Source organism: Ochotona curzoniae, unplaced genomic scaffold, assembly GCF_017591425.1.
Source record: "Ochotona curzoniae isolate NIBS_2020 unplaced genomic scaffold, NIBS_Ocur_1.0 contig_1602, whole genome shotgun sequence".
Taxonomy (NCBI): Eukaryota; Metazoa; Chordata; class Mammalia; order Lagomorpha; family Ochotonidae; genus Ochotona; species Ochotona curzoniae.
The window spans coordinates 122,395-129,017 of NW_024465136.1; positions in this window are offsets into that span (position 1 = coordinate 122,395).

Below are 6,623 nucleotides of genomic sequence, written 5' to 3' on the forward strand. Positions count from 1 at the left end.
GGTGCGGGGTGAACCTCGCAGGAAGTGACCGTGCGGCCAACCCCTCCGCGTCAGCCCCACGCAGGATCCTGCTGCTGGATGCCCCATCATCGGGGACCCTTTTCTTCCTCCTCCCCGACCCCAGGGCACCCAGCTTTGCTTCCTCTCCTCGCCCAGGTAAGTTCTGCACACCGGGCGAGGCCTGGGGCTCCTTGCTGCACTGGGCCCTGGAGACCAACGGGAGAGATGCACTGAGGACCTTATTTAATACCTTTTTTAAAAGATTTATTTATTTATTGAGTGATTGATTGATTCATTCATTCATTTTTATTGCAAAAGTGGATATACAGGGAGGAGGAGAGACATACAAGAAGATCTTCCATCCGATGGTTCACTCCCCAAGTGATCGCAATGGCTGGAACTGAGCCCATCTGAAGCCACGAGCCAGGAGCTCTTCCAGGTCTCGCATGTGGGTGCAGGGTCCCAAGGGTTTGGGCTGTCCTCAATTGCTTTCCCAGGCCACAAGCAGGGAGTTTGATGGGAAACAGGATGGTTAGGATTAGAACTGGCACCGGTATGGGATCCCAACCCATGCAAGGCTACTGCATTGGAGGCTTGAGGGACTGGCATGGTGGCATAACAGGTTAATCATTCACCTGTAAGTGTTGGCATCCCATATATGTGTTGGTTCATGTCCCAGCTGTACCACTTCTGATCCAGTTCCCTGTTTATGGCGTGGGAAAGCAGTGGAGGATGGCCTGAGCCATTGGGCCCTGCAGTCCAGGGGAGTCCCAGTGGAAGATCTTGGCTCCCAGCTTTAGATCAACCCAGATCTGACCACTGCAGTCACCTGCAGAGTGAACCAGAGGATGGAAAATCTTCCTCTCTCTCTTTTTTTAATTTTTAACTTTATGGTACAATTATGTAGTGTCTGTCATTTATTGTTTTTTAATGGTTAATGCACACTCTCTATAAACTGATTATTCCAAGTTTTGCAAAATTTCATCTGTTTTCTTTATAAAATTAATAAGGTTAACTTATATTTTGCATCCATGATTCAAAAGACATGTAATTGTTGGGAGACATTGATAAAGGTTGCTCTGTTTTCTGTAGCAGCCTTGTTCCAGGTTTATCTACAAAAAAAAGTACCCTGGCCCAGTGTGATGGCCCAGTTGGCTGATCCTTCACCCCCAAGCATCAGGATGTTATGGGTGCCAGTTCAAGTTCTGGCTGCCCTATTTCCTATGCAGCTTCCTGTTTGGACCCTGGAAAAGCAGTGGAGGATGGCCTAAATCCTTGGGACACTACACCCATGTGGGAGACCTGGAAGAGGCTTTGGCTCCTGGTTTCAGAGCAGCTCAGCTCTAGCTGTTGCAGCCATTTGGGGAGTGAACCAGCAATGAAACATATTCTCTCTGTCTTCTTCTCTCCATAAATCTGACTTTCCAATAAAAATTACTAAATTTTAAAGAAAAAAAAAAAGGTTATCCGTTAGCACAGTATAACTTTGGTACCTTCCCCAAGAGGCCACTGAACTTATCTGGACAATAAGACGCTGGACTTTATGCTAGGTATATGCTTGCAAGGAAGGAATCTCAACTGAACTTGAACTGTGGTTATGCAGCAAGGTGGAGGAATCCACCATGGGGGGAGGGGTATGGGAAGGGTGGGGAGAATCCCCAGTGCCTATAAAACTGTATCACATAATACAATGTTAATAACAAAAAAAAAAAAAAAAAAACCTTTGGTACCTGATTCAAAAAACCAACTAACAGTGAACGTGTTTTTTCATGTCATAGTCCTGTTTGTACTAAAACCAATATCATAATGCTTTGATCACTGGTGCTTTTATATTAATCCAAGAGACTAGTTTCAAAATTTATCAAATGCTTTCTTCTTTTCCCACTTATTATCAGTATCTTAGGCCTTTCACACTCATATATTCATTTCAGCAATACTTGTTAACTTCTCAGAAGCTCCTTAAAAGCTCTCCACTGGCTGCAGATGGTGCCCAGATCTCCTTGGAGATAATGTACATCTAAGAAGTGCAATGCCTTCTGGGCCACGATTGACCCAATTCAATAATCAAAGGCCCTTTTCAATTTCTCTCAGGAAAATACTGTCATTTTCAGTAGATTTATGCCAAAAGCTTCTTAAAATATTTTATGACATAATATATAATATTAATTTCAGACTTCTTTTTCATTTGTAAACTATAACAGGAAATGAAGTTCTGGCGTGCATTACAGTGTGTAACCTGCTGTTACTGCGTTAATTGTTATTAAAATGTATGATTCCTGGGCCCGGCGCGATGGTGCAGTGGTTAAGGTCCTCGCCTTGCATGCTCAGGATCCCATATGGTAGCCGGTTCTAATCCCGGCAGCCCTGCTTCCCATCCAGCTCCTTGCTTGTGGCCCGGGAAAGCAGTCGAGGACGGCCCAAAGTTTTGGGACCCTGCCACCATGTGGGAGACCCGGAAGAGTCTCCTGGCTTCGGATCGGCATAGCATCCGCCGTTGCGCTCACTTGGGGAGTGAATCATCGGATGGAAGATCTTCCTTCTGTCTCTCCTCTCTGTATATCTGCCTTTCCAATAAAAATAGAATAAATCTTTAAAAAAAAAAGTATGGTTCCTTAATTTTATACACACAACTATGTAATGGATTATAAACACCATTGTATTTTTATTAGAAGTATGTATCTCTTTTGTTTTCCTTGCCTACCTTAATGCCCTGAATAAAATGTCCACTAAATGTTGAAGTCATTTACCAAGTAGCAGCACACACCATTCTCCTCCTGGATTCACAGACAGCACACTTTCATCATCAAGGGCGATCGCTCCTCAAAAGCTATTCATCATCAGAAGCCTCATTTGCGCACTAGTTTTGTCCAATAATTATATCCTGAATATACACTGAATCTTGCCAAAAACTCTTTTATCCATGTCTTAAGACAATCTCTTTCAATCAGTTACAGCGTTAATTTATGCTGACTGAAATTTTGTACAAAGCTTGGATTTCTTTTGTCCATGACATACTTTTATGTATTGTTATCTTTGATATGTTTATATTTTATCTTTTATATTTGTTTCTATGGCCATGAGAAATACTGTTCCAGATTTCTCTTTTCTTGTAAGATGTGTCTCATGTTTTACAAAACAGAATCATGCACATTCAGCAAGGGTTTTCAGCAAGTGTCCTTCCTCTTGCATTTTGGAATAGATACTGGAGAGTTGATCTTATTTCCTCATTGTTTCTGTCTCCTGAAATCTTTGTTAGGACTGAGTACTGAAGTTTTCTGGGCCTCGAGTTTGCCTGGAGAGATTTTTTTTCTTATTTCAAATTCATGTTAATGAATACACATTGTGCAGATATTCTATTTCTACCAGTCCAACTTGATGCTTTGTTTTATAAGGAATGCACCCACTTAAACTAAGTGAAGAATTCATTGCTTTTGATTATGATTGTGATGCTCTTGATAATGTCACGTGTGGAATTCTTGATGTGGTTAACCTGAATTCTATCGATTGTTGCTTGATTAGTACATAAAGCAGTTGTCAATTTTATCAAGTTTTCAAAGAAAATTTCTCTCCTTTTTGGTTAGCCAATTCATTGATACCTGTTCTTCCTCTTTGTTAGCTGTTCTGTATTTAGCTTTCTGTTTACATTTTAAGAGTAGTTGAAATCCCTGATGTTCTGCTTTTCTCTGTTTAAGAAGTCTTGTACTGCTACAGGGTTCCTCTCTACTGTTTTAGCTTGCATCAACAGGATTTTAATGTTTGCATTCACTGTTCATTTGAAACGATTTTCTACGTGGTTACTTCAAAATGTTTCAAGGAAGTGGAATAAAAGCTAAGTTTTATTTGGTGCAAAAACTGTTGAAACCCTTATGTTAACATAATGCACGTTTCCCTCTTGTATTTAGTTAGTGACTTTTTCCTTGGCCTGTTGAAGATGTCACTGCCTTGCTTTCTGCAATCCACACTTTGATTTCAATTCAGCTTCTTTCTTACATTGCTAGCATCTGTGTAATATGCTCTTTCTAGACACTTTTAGGATTGTCTCGTCATTACTATATTTGTTAGTATTTTTATGAATTTGAGTGTTTTATTTTCTGTGTGGTCTCTTTCATTATCTCTGAGCTTTCAGGATCCACGCCTTGATATTTCCCATGAAATCTGAGAGTAAGATTTTGTTTCTTGAGCTTTTTTGTGACATTCTCTGTTTCCTATCCCAGGACTTTTGTTACCAGTTTATTCTTGTTATTTTTAGTTCATTTACACAGCTCAAAAGTTTTCACATTTGTGTTGTTAAGACATTTGGATTACTTACACCTTGAATATAGTCTGCAGCTCATCTTTTATTGAAAGAAAACACCACGTGTTGCTAGGAAACAAAGGTGGACAGTAAAGGTGACACGGTGGGAGAAGGGGCTGGGGCAGGTTGCTGCTCGCCACTTTGTGGAGCTGTCAGGACCACTGTGTAGCCCTCTCAGCAGCCCAGGAGGCTGGGGTGGATGCGACTCCCAGGGAGCATCCCCAGAGGTGAGGAAGGGACTTAAAACTTCCTGAAGACAGAGGCTGTGGACAGGGACCTTTAGGAGTGCGCCTGTGTCCGTGGGCATGTTCCGGGGCTGCTCTGCATGGGGCTGTACTTTGGGTGGGAAACCCCACATTGCTGGAAGCCAGGAGTTCCCTACAGTGATCCTGCTCTCCCCTCCCTCTCTCACAAAAATTTTCCCCCTGGAGCCCAAGACCAGAGGCTTCCCCGAGCCTGTGCATGGACAGGACTCTGCGGATCCCTGGGCCACGCAGGGGACTGCAGCTGTGGGAAAACGGGGTTCTTCCCTTTGGCCCCACCTGAATCCAGGCGTGCTACCATCGTGCATCCCCAACTATCTATCCTGACCCTCTGTCACTGCAGCATGCAGTGTTCCAAAGTGCCTTCAGAGTGGCCCTGGTGGACCTCAGAGGCCCAAGCAGAAAGTCTAGACCAGAAGCCTGGATGCTGCCCCTGTGTTCCCCCAACTAAGGACTGCACCCAGTGCGCTTTCCTTGGCTCCGATGTGCTTTCCTTGGCTCCGATGCACTTTCCTTGGCTCCTGTGTCATCCTGGTGGCGCCCCAGTCTCTCCTCCCCAGCAGACACTTGCTCCCGGTTGCACTTGCGCCTAGTTCCTGTGGAAGCCAGGAGAGCAGGATGCCAGGCCCTGGGCATTTGCTGGCTCTTGACTGGCTGGAGGCTTGGAGCAGGAGCAGGGGCAGCTGTGGGCCACCCTACCTGCCAGGTGGCTGCTCCTGCATCGGGATGCTGTGATAGATCCGGGCAACCCTCAGGCAAGGGATGGAAGTTGACAGGGGGGTAACTTGGGATGCCAGGGATTGCCTGCCCTGCAAGTGAGCTGGCCGCAACACGATAGCTGGGTCATCCAATTACTGTGCTGTGTTTTGTGGAGCCCAAGAGGACAGAACCTTATTCTCTCTCCTCATTTGGGATTTTTTGGTAGCTTTTGTTGTTTTTGGCCTCCAATCTGCAGCAGAATTTTGTCACCTTCGTTGCACATCAGAATCACTTACGAAATTCTACAAAGTTCCAATATTTGGACTTTATACACATAGATTTTTACTTAATCAGTCTTGATTAGGGCAGAGAATTCTTTTTCCAAAGCTTCCAAGATAATTCTAATGTGCAGAAAGTTTAAGCATCACTTTCCTTAAACATTGGTTTTCACACATCGAAATCCTCTGGAGAACTTATTAAAACACAAACACTGGGCTTTAGCTCGATGGCTTCTGATTCAGTAGGGCTGTGATGGGGCCCAAGGATTTACATCTCTACAACTTTCCACCTGATGATGATGATGATCCAGGGATCATACTTTGAGGACCACTTGCCAGTTATAATCATAAAGGCTACCAAGCAGGCCCAGCATGGTGGCCTAGAGGCTAAAGTCCTCACCTTGAATGTGCCAAGATGCCATATGGGTACTGGTTGTAATCCAGGCAGCCCTGTTTCCCATCCAGCCCCCTGCTTTTGGCCTGGGAAAGCACTTGAGGACGACCCAAAGCCTTGGGACGCTGCACCCATGGGGGAGTTCCAGGGGAGCCTCCAGGCTCATGGCTTCTGATCGCTCAGCTCTGGCTGTTATGGTCACTTGGGGAGTGAATCACGAGATGGAAGATGTTCCTCTGTCTCTCCTCCCCTCTGTATATCTGACTTCACAATGAAAATAAATATTTACAAAAAGGATACCAAGCTTTTTACCATCTGCTTCCTGTTTCTCCACTTCATTTCTTGATGCTCCTTTACCTCACATGCTATATTCCAGCCATGAAATATCCTCACAATTCTTTCATCATGCTATTCTGCTTCAGGGCATCACACTTTTGTGAATGCCAGTGTCCTTTACTTAAATATGCCCCCTCCACCTCATCACTGCAGAGCAAACTTTCACTTCTCCTTCAAGGTTAAGCATGTGCATGTATCACCTCCTCTGTGAAGCCTTCCCTGTCTCCTATTAGAGTTGACAAGCCACTTCCCAGGTGTCCTCACTGCGAATGGACCCTGCCATTGTTATATTTGTAAACACAGGTGCTGTAGTGAGCCAAGATAGTTCTATGATTCACCTCTGATTGCAAGTTCCTAGC